The sequence below is a fragment of the Heterocephalus glaber genome, unplaced genomic scaffold (assembly GCF_053883595.1).
Source record: "Heterocephalus glaber isolate CG9 unplaced genomic scaffold, H.glaber_assembly_v1.0 deba00001472, whole genome shotgun sequence".
In the NCBI taxonomy this organism is placed as follows: Eukaryota; Metazoa; Chordata; class Mammalia; order Rodentia; family Bathyergidae; genus Heterocephalus; species Heterocephalus glaber.
In genome coordinates, this window is record NW_028258315.1 from 54690978 (window position 1) to 54708302 (window position 17325).

General features: G+C 38.0%; 1 protein-coding gene across 7 annotated transcripts in view; it reads left to right on the forward strand.

Annotated features, from left to right (window-relative positions):
• Window positions 1-5290: 5290 nt before the first annotated feature.
• The window catches only part of Chl1 (cell adhesion molecule L1 like), a 191482-nt gene continuing 179447 nt past the window's right edge, over window positions 5291-17325 (forward strand). For 3 of the 7 annotated variants that reach the window (XM_004854217.4, XM_021266048.2, XM_004854218.4), the window contains exon 1: window positions 5291-5611. The gene's annotated coding sequence lies outside the window, so the exon portion shown is untranslated. Of the gene's footprint in view, window positions 5612-5719; window positions 5914-17325 lie in introns of those variants that run through there. The other 4 variants (XM_087182025.1, XM_021266047.2, XM_087182024.1 and 1 more) reach the window with 4 other exon arrangements.

Here is a 17325-nt window from a genome sequence, read left to right on the forward strand (position 1 = left end):
TTTTACTGTGGAATGAAAAGGTATGTGACATGATTTTAATTTTTAAAATTTCTTTTATTGGTACATTTTAGGTATACAATACGTTTACATTTATCATTGGGTGTTTGTACCTGTACATGATGTATCTTAGTTCTTATTTTTTTCCCCCATTACCTGTGCCGCTGTCACCCCCTCCACCCTTCCTTATTTACATAGATTTTGATTCCATTTTTTTTCTTTTCTCATAATTTTTCCTTTCCCTTGTTCCCTTTCCCCTTCCCCTCCCACCACTCCTCCACCTTTGGATCTTTTCCTATTTCAAATTATCAACTATTCATTTTAATCATTTTAGTCTTTATTTATACTTTCAGTTTCTCACACTAGAGAAACTATTTGGTATTTACACATGTGTGTCCTATTTATTTCACTTAAGAGTATGGCCTCAATATGCATCCATTTAGCTATAAAGGTCTCTAGTTTCTCATTCTTTATGGCTGAGTAGTACTCCATTTTATAAAGCACCCCACATCTTCTTTATCCTGTTTCCAGTTGATGGACACTTGGGCTGTTTCCAAGCTTTAGCTATTATGAACTGTGCCACTATAAACATGGATGCACATATATCGCTGTGGTATGATACTTTTAATTCTTTGGGGAAGATGCCAAGTAGGGGAATAGCTGGGTCAAATGGTACCTCTAACCATAGTTCTTTGAGGTATCTCCATACTGATTTCCACAGTGGTTGCACCAGTCTGCAATCCCACCAACAATGGAGAAGGGTTCCTTCCTCCTCACACCCCCGCCAGCATTTGTTATTGGATGATTCCTTAATAGCAGCCATTCTTTCTGGGGTGAGGTGGAATCTCAGTGTTGTTTTCATCTGCATCTCTCCAATGAACAGTGATGTTGAACATCTTTTCATATGTCTATTTGCTGCTTTTACTTCTTTGTCTGAGAAATGTCTGTTCATTTCAGATGCCCATTTTTGAATTGGGTTTTTGAATTTGGAGGGTCTGATTTTTACCAGGTCTTTATATATCCTAGATAGTAGTCCTTTGTCTAAGGTACAGCTGCTAAAAATTTTTTCCCACATTGTAGGTCGTCTCTTAGCTCTGGTGGTGGTTTTTCTTGCAGTGCAGAAGTTTTTTAATAAGATGAAATACCAGTTGTTGATTCTTTGTGCTAGTTTCCCTGCTACTCAGGTTTTGTTCATAGTCTCTTCCTATGCCAATGTCTACCTAACTTATCTTCCAGCAAGTTTAGTGTTTCTGTCTTAATATTTAGATCTTTAATCCACTTCTATCTTACTTTAGTGAATGGTGATATGTATGGGTCTAGTTTTAATCTTTGGCCTGTTGAAACCCAGTTTTTCCAACCCCATTTATTAAAAAAGCTATCTTTCCTCCAATAAGGATGGTTGACACCTTTGTCAAAGATGAGGTGGCTGAGTATGTCTGGAGTTATTTCTGCATCTTCTCATCTATTCCACTGATCCTCAGGTTTGTTTCTTTGCCAGTACCATGCTGTTTTTATCACAGTAGCTTTGCAGTATAGTTTCAAGTTTGGGATTGTGATACCCTCAGCCATGTCTCTGTTGCCTATAATCATGATTTTAATTTTTAAAAACTTATAGATATCTGGTTTCTCTTTTATATATGAGTAGAATGTCATATGCTGCTGTTGGACCAGATATTTTGTAAATGACTACTAGTTTTGGTTTTAGTATGCAAAACTCAGATTTTTTTGTTGATTTTTTTGTATATATCTCTGTTGAGGAAATTGGAGTGTTTAAGTTTATTATTATATAAATCTATATCTGTCTTTAGTTGTAAGACTCTGATTTATGTATTTTTGTAGTCTCATGTTCAATGTATATATATTTAAAATTTTCACATCTTCCCATAAAATTGATCCATTTATCAATAGTTAATAACTTTCCTTTTCAGAGATTTTAAACTTATATTCTACTTCCTCTGGTTCGAGAATAAACAGTCTTGCTTGGTTTTGGTTTTAATTTACATGATAAATCTTTTTCCAAACCTTCACTTTTAGTCTATGTGAATCTTTACCAGTGAAGTGAATTCACTTCACAGGCCTTTGAGATATGATTAATGACTGAGGATTTTACAGCAATCATCAGTAGGAGAGTAAAGTAGCCATGGCAGGCATTTCTAATTGGAGGATGAGAAATCTTTCTGCTTTCCACAAGTAATCAATGGATGACATAAGGCAGGAGATTTGATAACACTCATCATTATCTAAGATACATAGGGTAATGTTATTAATGGCCCTAACATTACATACCCCTTTTAAAATCCAGTGAAAGTGTCTGATCCCATGTCCTCCTAGAGCACAATCACACATATTAATGATCCATGGCATAAAATATTAAGATTTTATCTTTTTATTTGTCCCAGAATTATTGTCCTTTGATTTTTAATACATGTTCTTTTGTTCTTGTATGAAAGGATGAGGTAAAGGAATATTGATGTTGTCAGTGTAACTCTGCAGAGTTAATATGGTCTTCTTTAGCTTTATTAATATTTAAGCCGAAGGTGGCTGCTTTGTACATCCAAGGTCCTTTGAAAGATCTATTCCTCAGAAGAACATCCTGCTTTCCTTCATTTCAGCAGTTGGCCAGAAAACTCTGCGATCTGTGATTATTCCACACTGCTTGACTGAAATGCCATTTCCAAAAGTACAGCTCTTCTGCTAAACAATTTTTCTAGGAATGGTGCCATAACACTAGCTACTTGGCTTTGCCAAAAGACAACGTTACTCCAATGGTCTCAGCTCTGGGACTGATACCAAATGATGGTTCAGGCTGAGGGTAGGCAGTAAATCAGCAGTAAAAGGAGAAAAATGTGGTGGATTTTCATACCTTTTATCTGTTTTCCAGATGACTGGCCTGTCTCTCTCACCTTCTGCTTCTATGCATAAGAGAAGCCTTCAGTCCCCTTCATTTGTGGTTTGATGGTAGTATATTCACTTGACAGAGCCTTCCTCAGTTGTGAGAGAGAAAATTCACACCTTTCCAAGCTAATGCAATCAGATTTCCTAAGACTGTAGTCTTTCTCCAGCACCTATGTGCAACTGTGCAATGCCTGATAGAAGCGGCTGGTGTGATGAGTAGGAAATGGGTCTGAACAAAGTGTCAGACAGTAGAATGGGAGCCAGGAGAGAGGTTCAAAGCAATGTGCAGACGGTATCTCTTGCAAACATCCAGTCTGAGTGAAGGCTGCCTTCTGGTTTCAGCCCTCTTGGAAGCTGAGTCAGAGAAGCTGTGAGTTGCTTTGGCCAAGAAAGCCTAATGGAGTTGCCTGTATTTAATAATGTATAAAATTAGAACCCATCCTTGGAGATCATAGCTATGTGGTGTTTCTTGGAGGTGGAAATTAAAGTCATCTGCCTCTGCTCTGTATAACTGAAAGAATAATGTTTTCCTTGGTTCATCTTTTGTCTTCCTTCTCTTTCTCCCTTTTTCCTTCTTTCTTTTGTTCTTTCCTTCTTCCCTTTTTTTTCCCTCCCAACCTTTTTTTTCTCTCCCCTTTCTTCCTTAAAACTCAGCTGCCTAGGGTAAAGTGTGTTGAATATATGCTGACTTAATTACCATTCCTAGTAAGCCAGAGGCAGCTATTATTTCCACATTTACCTGCTGTGGCAGGGGTAGAGAAGTACACTTATTAAGAAAAACCCATATTTAAGAAGTGACACTTCATCTTTTAGTTAAGGCTATTGTGCCTTGTTATTGTCTAATATATTTCAAGATATTTAATTTAAAAAGAAAGGTTCAGTTTTATATATTGAGTTTCCACATATACTCTAACACCGAAAGAAAGCAGTGACTGATTAACAGGCAGTCCCCATATATATGTATATATATATATATATATATATAATTTAATAAAAATATATGCACACATACACACATATTTCTAATGCTCTGTTGTCACACAAGCAAACCTCAGAGAAAGAAAGAGCTGCATGTTTAGGAGAACTCTCTTCCTCTATTCAACATGCAGCTCTGAATCTCTTGCTCACCGGATGTTTCCCTACAAGGTAGTGAACTCTTGAGACCTGTATCTCTTGTGGTTCCTTGGCCTTGGAAATTGTTTCCTACAGGCACAGTATTTTCCTTGCTGGAATTTCATTCAGTTTTCCTTGTTTCTACTCTAGAAAACATGCCATATGAATAATGATGCCACAGGCAAAGAACTCACTCCAGCAGTACAATTTAAATTTAGGACAAATCCTGCCCTCACTTGCATTTGCAATCTGCCAATGCAGTCAGTAGGAATTATGCCCACACATGAGCTGACAGAATTGAGGCTCTGAGGTTAGCAATTATTAAAATGTAAAAGTCCACTTATTCATTTTCAGTATATTTTATGCAGTTGCTTCTGAGGCAGGATCCAGAGTTGCCTTCCCTCTTTCTGCTCTTTGTAGGCATCCAGATCTGAGGGCTGATCACAGCCCTAAATACCTCATTGTTTAAGGCTCTCTGTGAAACTGATCAGTCTCACAGGATTAGTGGAGTGAAAATTAGAAGTCAACAATTCTGTTACCATCAAAGAGATCTTAAATGAAACAGGATTTTAAAAGTGGTATTGTGTGAACATTTTGGAAAACGTCAATGATGGGGAAGAAAATTAAAGGGCTATACACATCAGTTACAGTAAAAGAAGAACTACAATTTTCTCATATCTGAGATCCTAAAATAAATATTTCTTTTTATTAGTAGAACTGACAAGGCATCAGGAATGGCTTTTTGTATTGGAAAGATGTACACAAGGCTTTCTTCTATAATAGTGAATTAACAGAGAGTAAGTAGGAAACACATTGTGGAACAATGTGGTGAAATATGGACTCCTTAAATAGTGGAGGAAAATTTATAAAAATGGTAATAGTGGAAAGTCTCTCAATTTCTCCATGCACAGATTTGACAGCTTATGGTAGTAGGAGCTTTTGTAGATTTAATAGCAAGCCCAATCACGTCTCTAAATGAGGAAAGGAGAGCAAGAAGACAATTTTTTATAGGCACATGGCACCACACCCCTCTAACATGTAGCAATGGGGGGAAAACCAGACTGGCAACTCCCGTTTGGCACAGGAACTGAGCAAAACCTGGGGGGGGGGGGGACTTTTAAATGTCACCTTTGCTGATAAAGGGGCCTGTCCTACCTCTTGGGATTAAGAGATGCAGAAGATGACAAGCAAAGTTTTGGCTTCATCGCTTGATTTTCAGGAAATAAAAGTCTTAACGCTGTAACTCTCTCTGTCCCAAGGGAGTGTGCAAAGGGAGGGAATATCCGCGGCGTGGGTGAGGGGTGGCAGAGCAGAACCCAGGAAAGGAGGAGGAGAGGCGCGAGCCAGTCTCCGGCAGGAGGGCGTGGATCCCAGCGCCAGCCAGAGCAGGTCCAGCCTTCTCTCGACCAGTGCCAACAGCGGGAGGGGACTGGTGGGATCTCCGTGGGCAGACCCGGCTGCGGATCGGTGGGTATCGGCCGGCGAGAAACTCCAGGATCTGTCCCCCGCCGGACCCAGCTGCTCCCTCTTCCCGCTTCCAGCCAGCTTGGGGAGAAGTTTCCCGGAGGGAAGATACGGGACATATCGGGTGCTGGAGGCGACTCAGGTGAGTCACTTTGCACGTCTCTTGCTAGCCCTGGGGGCTTTGCCAGTTCGCCCAGTAGACAGCTGGGGGGGGGGGCGAGAAAGAGAGAGAGAGAAGGAAAGAGAGAGAGAGAGAGAGAGAAGGGGTCGCTCCTGGGAGCACAGGATCCACCCGTTCCGGGTAGGGAATGGTGTGCAATCTCGGCCCCATCCTTGCCCTAAATGGGAGTGATCTGATCCGAGGTCCCTCAGCCCTCAACCTGAGAAGAGACATCGCCTTTTTCTGCTCACCTCGGGTACTGAGGCAAGATTCAGACAGCTCAGGTGAGTCCGACGGAGTAAATAAGGTCACCGGTGGGACGACCCTCAGTCTCTCCGTGCACCTCACGCCTCCGCCCCTCCGTATCCCCTTGAGCCGATTTCTATCTTCTTGTAGTTTCCAGCCTGCTCTTGAGTGGGGAGTACGAGGTTCAGCACAGTTTGAAATCAGCTTTGGCCTCTGTCTCCCCTGCCCATCTCTTAGATTGTGGGGCTTAAGATCCCTTCCCCACAGTCCCGTGCCCTGAACCCGTATCTTGCTTTTATTCTCAGGAGAGGATTCCAGATCCCAGTGGGGTTCCAAAAATGCTGCCAGCCTAGAAATGGGTTCTTTAGGGTTGGGCTGGGGGGCCGAGGAAACTGGGAGGCATAGGCGCTCCACCTCCGGAGACCACCACGGGGTGAGAGCGCACCCGGCCCTGGTTGCCATGGTTCCCTGGTAGCTGAGCGCAGGGAGCTAGAGATGCCAGTCACGGATGGTCCCTTTTCCCTCTTTGTCTCTCTCTCTCTCTCTCTCCCCCCCCCCCCCCTTCACTGTGAAATTGTGCGTGGGGAGGGAGCAGGAAGAAAGTGATTAATTTGGAGGATTGGAACCACGAGGCTGGGCAGCCCTGGTCTTTTCCTTCCCACTCCTTTTGCTCGGTGTGAACCACACTTTCACAGCCGGGGCCAGGGCTAAGGAATTTCTTCGAAAACCCAGGGGCCAGGGAAGCCACGTCGTCACGGGCCCAGATATTCAAGCCCAGGTGCTGTACAGCGCCGAGCGCAGAAAGCTGGTTGCGCTGTCAGCAAAGCGAGTAGCTGAGGACACTATGGCAGGCAGCAGAGGAAGACAGGTGTGCAGAGCCCAGCTGGGTGGCTCGACAGCAAGGAAGAGGCCGCTCAGCCCTCAGAGAGGGGCGCTGGGGTTCAGCCCCTCTGGCGAGAGCTACAGAGCCGTCCATGGAGCAGGCAAGCGACTGGCTGGACAGGCGCGTGCGCGCTGGCTCGCTCCCGCTGGGACGCTGGGGGGAGTGCGCGTGCTCGCGGAAATGAGCAATTGTAAAACACCTTGGTTAGGGCAAGGTAATCTCCTGGGGCAAGCACGTGGATTTGAATTCCACCTCCACCATCTCTGTGATGTGTGAGTTGGAAGAGCCCTTTATTCCGTGCCTCACTTTCCCTGTCCAAATAATAGGGATAATATCTACATCTCCTGTATAGGGCTGTTGTAAGACTGGAATGAGACAGGCCGAGTAGACAATTTACCCCGTGTCTGATGCATCATATAGTTCAAAAGTTAGTTGTTGATTGCATTTCTTTTAATATTAATCCACAAGTAATTGGATGTGATGGGGAAAGGGAAAATTCGGTGCTTTGCAATTTTAAAGATTAATCTCAGTATTAGTATTATTACAACCCAGTCCAACTCTGGCTTTTACTAAACTGGAAATATAAACAGACAAATTGCTGGTCAAGCTGGGCTTTCAATATATTGAAGGTCAGAGAAATTTAGAAAGATATTCAGGGAAACTTTGGGTAACAAGGAAACAAAAGGCTTATTCTGCAGCTTTGTGTGTAAAATTTCATGCTTCCTCTTTCAATTGCCCTTGTTGCAGTTGGGTTTGTCTTAATTTCAATCTCTCTGTGATGGACTACCTTATAGTTTTCAGGATTTAACTTGGATCTAATCTAGTATACACCCTGATACTCCATTTTATGGCACATGGATTTATCTCTAGTAATGGCAGTGTCACTATAATCATTCCCTGCAAGCTCATTGTTATTGGATGATACTGTTACTGAATCAAAGGAGACAAATACTCATTACTAGGCAAGTGTGAGTATTGACTACGACAGTTCATTAAAATCTCTTTCAGGGCATGTTTGGACCTACTTCACTACAGATGTACAGGACTATGGCTATTAATATATATCTTCCAGATTATTTTCTGTTCCATATTGATTTACAAGTCCCATCCTTTAAAGGAAAGACTATAGATGTTTACTGATATACTTTTAAAAGCTGTAGATGTTTTTTGATACTTCATGGTCCTAAGAGTGTTCCATTTTACTTCTGAAGAGAAAACTGTACTATGGACCTCCTTGCATGTCTGACAGGAGTTGATACTGCCCATAATATATTTTATGACTTTTAAATTAATACATCCTATTAAATGAACCAGTTTTAAATATTTCAATGTGCTTACTAAATTATGGACGTGGCTTGATAGACTTGAGACAGTTAAGCCAGACAGATATTGCTGTTACAAGGATCCTTAGTGACATTTAGGAAAAACCTCACTTTGAAAAAAAAAAATTGCTGGACAGAAGCTTGAAATCTTTGAAGACAGGCGATTGTTCGACCTAAAATTGCTTTGTTGAAATAATTTAACCTCATTTATTTCTATGGAGAATTAAATAAGGAATATGATAGAGACTGATATGTGATCCTAGTAGTTTTTAATTCATAAAGGAAAATTAAGTAATAGAGGGGAACTAATGGTATCAGGTTTGAAGGAATGGTTGTCAGGAAATTCTATGAGCATCTATTTAGTCAGAAGAGTATTGCTTCAAGTTTGGCTTTTGCTGCACTCTCATCTTCACAGTGAATGTCATTTTTAAAAGGCACTTTGAGGAATTAGTGTTACAGCTTATCTGAAACTCGTGGGATAATTTACATGTTGTTTCCCAGGTGCTTTGGCATTACATGTTCCACTTATTAGAAATTAGTTTGCCCTTTGATTTATAACAGACAACAGTGTAATAGAGTCCAATATATTGTAGAAACAAAATTTAGCTTTTAACCATTTTATATTTTCTATGAGCATCTAAACAACAGTGCACTTGGAAGGCTTAAGTTAGGCCAAAACAAAGAACATAAACAGGAAAACTTGACAGATGCTAAGGAGGCATTGAGTCCTGAATTCGGGAAGAGAGTTAAAATGAAAAGGTGTAATCAAGGAGATGAACTTGTCTCTGTTTGAAGGCTATTTTCAGTGAGAAACTGTGTCATCTGATTCAATCAGCATTCATTGTTATTTTTACAACCCAAGTCTGAGAATACTATATTTTCAATTATGAGCATTTTGATTACAGCTTCATTCTAGCTAATTCAGTCTGAAGAGAATGCAATTATTATGGTGATTTACATACAATATGCTAAGTTAACACAGCTAATGAGTGAAAGCATAATACTCTTTCTAGTCGTTCCTGGAAAAATATTGTGCTGAGCATTCTTTGAAAGAAAAGATTACATTATTTCCCAGCATTTCATGTCTACCTACAAGTAGAATTGGCACTGAGCCATTTTCTCTGCTATTAAAGTGAAATCTCACATTTTGGTGATCACAAGCCTCCTCCTCTCCCCTTGGAAAGGACTGGAAACAATTCTCAATTTCATTAGATATGGTGCTTTCTCTTTTCTGTACATCTTTATTAGAGGAAAGATTCTGTATTTTGTAATTTTGGAGGCTGGCTAACACCTTAAACATCACTAATTGCTGCAGTTTATTTTATGTGTGTCGCAATAGTGTAGTTAGGTAATTATAGCTTTCTCATTAGCACCACGTAGAGAATAATGAATTAACACATCCCTTTGATCAAAAGAACATCTAAGTTTATCTTCTGAGAATAAAAGTGGTATTGTGTTATCAAAAGTCACTATAATTTTCCCAAGAAATAAATTGCTTGGACTTCTCTAGCACTGGGTTAGGAAGCTTGATGAATGAGTTGGACTGATCACAAACAAGAGAGGGTAGAGCTGTGGTTGCTTGGCAACCCAATATTATTCTGCAATTTCTCCTGGTATATTTTTCCAGTAAACTAGAAAATTCAGTTTTGTTAATAAATGTTTTTAGTCAGTGCACAAATAGACCATAACTAATTGAGATTTTAGGTATTGTGGATAAAAAATGATCCTGCTTACCTTACTATTGTATTTACATAATAAAATCACAAAGAAGCATATCCTGCTTTCAATTTTTAAAATTTTCTCTAAACAATGTCTATTTCATTTTCATATAATTTGTTCCCACCAAAGAATGCAATTTGTTTATCCCTTTGAAAGTCAAATTATTAGGAGTGTGGGTGTGCTTATAAAAAATTCAGAAAAATCAAAAATAGAGGTTGAGGTGAGATCAGTCCTTCCAAATTCATGGTTTGTCATTTGAACTGACAATTAGGTAATTTTAGGGTAAGTGTAAATATTCACTTCAAGTGACGGTAGCTGATAATCATAACAATAGTAACCATAATAAATCTGGTAAATATGTGAATACACTTGTGCTCTGACCAGGGTTTCTTTTCCTGGTGGGCTCATCACATTTTCCCTTGTGAAGTTAGGTTCCATCTTACTTTTCCTGTAGTTGCAGAAGTAGAAACTCAGCAAAGCAATTGTTTGCTCATCTTCAGACCCATTTCTTCCTAGCTCCAGGGACTATAACCATGCCATTTTCCTGTACAGCCTATGAATTTTAGTGTGCATCACAATTTCACTCTCATATCATAAACTCTGAGGACACAAGTTCCATTTTATCCACCTTATAAACCTTTATGGTGTCTGGCACAGTGGCAAACAAATTGGTATGGTGGTTAAATGCACTCACTATAATAGGCTGCCAGAGTTCAAAATCCAAATTTGCTAAGGAATAGGTATGTAGCCTTGGATAAGTTCTATTGATCTCTGTAAGACTGATTTCTTCAATGGGGATCATAGAAGTAATATCCATAACTTGTTCATGTGTAAAATTGTGAGCATTATATGGGACAGGCTTTGTAGCACTTTTCAGTAGCTAACAAATTCTAACTTTTTATTATAATAATCATTATACTTCTATATCATGCTCAGTGTGTAAGTAAGCAATGAAAGAGGGGTGAGGATATGTGTGTGTTAATAAATATGAGTTGTGATCAATGGTGCTATTAAGCAGAAACTTGTGGATACTTATTTAATTATATGCATATATATGAATAGTGATTGTTTTCCATGTTTGAAATTTCTCATGGGTAGTGATTCTACAATATGACTGGAATTGGAAATACCTAGAGGTTTTTAATACTGCCAACCTACATCAATTAAATCAGACCCTCAGGGGGTGCTGACCAGGCAGCTGGATTTTTGAAACCCTCTAGTGAGATTCCAAAATATTGTCAGCTTTGACAATGACCACCTTAAATTTGGGTAGGTCTTCCATTGAGCTTAAGATATTGAGTCATAATTACCTTGGTGTCATGAAATGCGCTTGGAAAAGAAAAGAAGCTTTGGCAAACCACTGAAGATTTCCTTAATAAATCCTCTTGGTTTAAATAGCACTTCATTCTCTGAAAATCTCAAATGCACTTTTCATTTAGTATAAAATATATTTTTATTTTTCAGCAAATGTCTCTATGAAGATGGTAGGAAAGAGATCATTATCCTGATTTTGATTAATAGAGTAAGACACACTAAAAATTAAGTGATTTCACTAGATTCATTCATTTAGAAGAGGCTCACACATCAAGATTTCTGACTTTTGAGTTCTAACATATCTCTGTCTTATCTTGAGATTTATAATTAGGAGGGAAGAGTTATTGGCCTAAATTACTGTGTAGGAAAACTGTGTAGGTGAGAATTTCAACCATTTTTGTTTTATTCGTGCAATGTAAAGAAAAATAGACTTAAAAAAATTAAAAAGAGGCAACATAGTCATTTAGAATAGAAACCAATGTCTCTTGGACTGAATCCAACTTGAATATTTAATTCATTTGGTCTAAAGAATGTGTTAGAAAAATTTCAGTCAACATGTGAAAAAATGCAGATCTGAAAAATTGGTATTTCTGGCTTATCTTGAACAAAAGTTCTTGTATCATTGGGTTTGAATGCCCGAGTGATAGAGACTGCCACTGGCTGGAACAGAAAGGTGGGTACTCTTGATGACCAGAATTAAAGTTTTGTGCTATGTTTGGGCAAAACCTGGCCTCATTTTGTCTTCAATTTAGTCTTCTCTTATTCATACTCTGAAGGGGCAATTGAAGGGGGTTAACTGGACAGGGATGAGGAGAATCAGCATGTGTTGCTAAGGCATGCTTGGAGCTGCTCTTCTCCAAGAGAGAAGTTCCCAGAAGGAGGTGTGACCAGTAGCACCGGAGAAGGTACCAGGTAGGACCCATGGTTTTTGATAAATGAGTGCAGTAGCTATCTAATCACTAGGCAATGTTGCCTTTCTATCTGAGGATCACTACTCCTTCTAAGTGATGGAAACAACTAGCAGTCAGAGGGCAAAGGAGCCTTGCTGGAGAGGAGTGTTCTGAAGGGTCAGTTTCCCCTGAACAAAGCAGGATGGGGAAATGTGGAGAATGGATCTGAAGCTGGCAGGTTCATGAAGAATAGCTAGCACATTTTGAAAGGATTTAAGATTATGGTGTGTGAATAATGAAAGAGAAGACTTGAATTGCCCAAAAGAGTGGAAAACAGAAAATGACTATGTTTCCATTCAAGGCCATATTCAAGCAAGATATGGAGGCACATCTCTACAATCTAAGCACTGCAAAGGTAAGGCTGGAGGATTGTAAATTTGAGTTCAGTCTGGGCTACATACTAAGGCTCCTCCCCCCAAAAGGCTCTCTTCACCCCTTTTCTTTGTCATTCCTCTCTCCTCTCATCATTAACTGCCCCAGATAGATGGATATACCTAAATCCGGAGGTAGATTTCAGCTATGAACCCTAAACATCAAAACAAATTGTCCTTTCCCTGGCATTATCTCTGCTTTTTAAGGTGATAGCTGATACAACCAAGAGAGGAATGCAAAAGACAGCTTGTAACGTAATAGGTGTACATTTTTAGCAGAGGATTCTTCCTAAGAAAAGCTTTTGCTGTAAGTGGTGATTGTAATGCAAGGTATTGTAGGCAGCAGGTCTGGGACTCATATAATAGTCTGGCAGCTGAATGTCACTGTAACCTGGAAATTTGGATCTCTGGAAGGCGTAATCCTCTTCTTTGGCAAAGCTATATTAAAGTGAGAAGGATAAGGAAATAGGCCAGAGATGCATTTGCAACATCCTGATGTGAGGAATTTGTGTTTCCAAGATGTAACAGGTTAAACAGAGAATGTTTCCCCACAGTCTCATGAGCTCATAGATGAAGGTTTAGAAAGGTGATTGAATCTTTAGAGTGCTATAACTAAATGTGATGTTAGGAAGTGGAGCCTGGACGGAAGAGGTGGTGGGCAATAGCGTATATTTTCTTTCCTGGCTCCTCCCTTCTCTCTCTTCTTCCTGGACACCATGATTTTAGCAGCTTTTTTCCCTAGCAGACCCTTCCACAGTGCCTCTTCTGTGTTTGAAACTGTGGAACATGGACTGAAACTTCTGCAAGGTGAATCAAAAATCAATCTTTCCTTCTTTAATTTGTGAGTCTTATTTATTTTTGTCCCCTTTGTGACTAAGACACAAAGACTAAGGGATATATTCCCCACTGCAATATAACGTAAATGGGTTAGAAGTATGTGGCAAATTTTAATGATCCAGTGCTATCAGAGTTGGTTATGAATACAGTTTGTTACTGAGTGGAAGACTTTTGCTTAAGAATGTAAAGTGACAGAATATTATCTCATAGAATGTATTACATAATGCATTCAAAAGAAATAAATCACCTTGTGTAAAAAAGGTGCAGGGAAAGAAATATTAACCTTTTTTGAGACTGTAACTTTTGAAACTGCATTTCCATTCCATCAAAAGATTGCATTTGAAGAGTTCTATTAAATTGATCATATTTTGCAATATATGTCTTTTATACTTTTTAGAGAATTTTTCTATATCATTTCATTTAACTTTTACAACAACATGGAGAAAAATAGGCTGTTAGATCATTTTATGGATGAAAAACTAGTATCGAGTCAAATAGATTGATTAGCCAATGGTAAAAACTGATATCCTCATTTGTAACCTAGTTTATAGCCCATTCCATTGCTTCAGATTTTTTCATTTGAAAGAAAATGGTATACAACTGAGAGTGAATCTTATTTTTTAATAAGTCCAGAATTACTGTGCAAACTAAGGACTGTAATGAGACTAGGAGAAATATTGAAAATGTCACCAGTTAAATTTCCAGGGTTGAATGTAGCCCCACCCAAAGATAGAGAAATTAGATTTTACAAAGCTTTCATAATTCTGTGACACTTGAGTGTGCATGTGTGTGTGTGTGTGTGTGTGTCCTAAGAGATATTGAAATTGACCAATCGTTAGAAAAGATCTTAAAAAAAAAAAAAAAAAGATCTTACTGAATAACCCCTATGTGCTAGAGATGGAACTGAGACAGGCAGATATTCCAATAGCCATCATTTATGATTTATCAAGCATTTACAGTGTGTTTTGCAAGTTCCACATCAGTGATTTAAGGAAAGTACTATCATCATAATATCCAATTTAACCTGAGGGGTATAGACAGAGAAAAAGATCCTAGTTCAAGATTACACAATATAGCTCCCAGGTGGAAAAGGCAGGACTCAAACTCAGAAGGCGCTGATTTCCAGCCACAAGCTCCAAACCTACCTTGTATTACCAATGATCCCAGCATAGTCTTTCACTAGGCCTTCTCTTCCCTATTGGATTTTCATTTTCAAAATGTACAGTGTCAATCAGTACTCCCTTGCATGGCAGGATTCTCCAACTATGATATTCACCCTGGACTAGCTTTCTTTGTTGTGCATGCAAATTTAGCTCTTTTGTATCCAGTTGTGCCAGGTAAGCAAGAAGAAAGTACATAAAAAGGAGTGCTCTTAAGATATTAAATGACAATGCATACAATCCTAGGAATGAGGTTATTTTAAAAGATTTTTTAAAATTCTTTAATGCAAGAGATTAATAGTGAATGTCTGCTACATGGAAATTCTTTGACAGAATGGGGACTTAGGGTTTTTCCAAAATCATGTCATATAAGCATTTTTATGCTCTCATTATTCTTGTACCAGACCCTGGGCACCAATATACATGTAAAATCAAATCTCATCCTCCCAAAGCTTTGCTGACTATCACTAATTAAAGTTTCTTTTTCTTGGAAGATATATTTCTGATGCTCTATGTATCAATATGAATAGATTTTCCTCACCTCTGGGTATTATATGTAACCAATTGCATTACATGGTTGGCATTTCTACAAAGATGTGAGTATCTGCCACTCCAGCTTAAGATAGTAATTGTTAATGGTAGATGTCATATCTAACCATGCAGTTCTTGAAAATGACACCAATCATAATGATGGTACTATCTTTATTAGGAGATGTCAATTAAGAAAAGGCTAAAGAAGAAAGAAATGCAATTGTTTTCCAGGTGTGAGCAATGTATTTATGAGTTTTGAGAGGATTTTGATTTTTTGGTTTAGAGTACTTAAAGCAAATTTTAATGTATTTTAAAATGTGCATGATTAAAATAGGATTCTCAAGTGGTGAATGACTCCAAAATGCTTCATTTATATAATAAAAGTGGCAAGAATGTATTTTTTTCCTAACTTGGTTGGGTAGGTGATCTCATTTCCTTGGAACAGATTTTCCTTAAGGCTTTTCTTTGATTCCTATCTTTTCCTTTGGAGTAGAGTAGATGCCTTTTTAAGAACATTTACTTCTTTGTGTTGTAAAATGTAAGGGCTTTTAAACTTGTTTGTATAGTATATCTATTAGAAAAGTGGAAAATTCATTCATTATGTTAAAATGTAAAAAGGTGAGGAATGCTTAATATATTGTAACAATGGCAAGAAATTGAAAATATTGCCCACCACAATAAGCACACAGATAAACAAAAACAATATTTTAACATAGATGACCTACACTTGCATAACTAGTTGACTATAGGGGACTGTTATAGCTCACTGATATGAGACATATACTTTTTCTGTAAAAAAGATTTGTTAAATGGATAAAAATAACCAAAGGAAAAGTTTTAAGTTTGACCTGGATTCCATTTCATTTTGTGACATCTAGAAATTTTTAGAGGAGCTAGATTTCATATGGTCTCAACAGTCTACTTTTATATACATCTAAGTTTCTGCATGTAATTAATTTAGGCTGAATAGACTTTGAACACAGTTGATTTATTTGATGTAATATTAAAGGACCAATATTGAGCAATTTAGGGGCAACTCATATGTGTTTCTTTGAGTCAAGTTCAAATAAATTGGATTTTATCTCAACCACTGTCTCTCCTCAAAAAAGGACTGAGCTTCATCAGAATGAATGCCATCCATTCATATGTAAACTCTTACATGAGCTGTTTAAGTTGGAAATTGACCTTTATACATAGAATCTTTTGAAAACTAACTTCTGCTTTCCTGTTTCACCAGTTGTAAACTGGGGATAAGAACAATTACCACTGCCTTTCCAGTGTCAGTTGGAGGATTAATGAACTAATATTTGTAAAGTACTTTGAATATAAAGGTGCCAGCTATTGTTATTACTAATAAACCATTTTTCTCCAGTGTAATTTTGGACTGCAGCCATTAAAAACCCATTACCGTATTTAACAATAAAACAATCTGCTACAGCCAAGTCTTTACTGCCTCAGTTAAGCAAGTATTCTATTTCCTTTGTCCCTCCAAATTCAGAGCTGGTGAGAAGGGACAGAAAAGTATGTGTCACCACTTCCCATGTTCATTTAAGTAACGAGAGTTTGGGTCTTTGCATTGTCTCTGCAAAAACCTAGACTCTATTCTCAGTTGGAGATTAATTTGGTTGCATTTTTATTTCTGTGGCTTGTGAAAGAAATGGACTGCTAGCTTCTAGGCAAAAGCAGATTTAGATTTCCATCTATTATTTTTGAAGGTTGTATTACAGTATCTTTTTGCTTATTTGACACTAGTGATATAATGAAATGGATTTATTTGAGTAGTTATATGTGTTTATGCATGAGGGTGATAAAAGGGTGTGTACTATTTCACAAATTATTATTAAAGCTTAAGTAAATAATTGAAACAATTATACATTGATCCATAGTTCACAAATATTAAAAATAAAATTGGTGTACCTGTATTATACAGATTAGTTTTTTAATTAATAAATCACTATAATTAACAAAAAGTATTAAATCCCATCAATCCCAATTCATTTTGATCTAGGTAGATGGATTAAAGTGTGGAATGATACAGGATAGTGTAAATATTTCTCACATACTGCTAAAACAATTATCATTTTTTTTCTGAAGCCATTTACTGCAACAAATAAAAATGAGAAGTATAACTGTAGTAATAGTGAGTGAAATAACACCAGTCATCAGTGTCACCTCCATTATTTAAATACTCAGCCAATATCTCAAATTTGAACAAAAACAGCCAAATTGCCACCTGTGTCCTTATCTACGCAAAATTCACTAAAATGCAAACATTTTATTTTGGGAAACTTCTTCAGTCAGTGACTTTTTATCTTTAAATTAAAACCATTCTAAAGAGCTTAATACTGTTTTACTTTATGAGA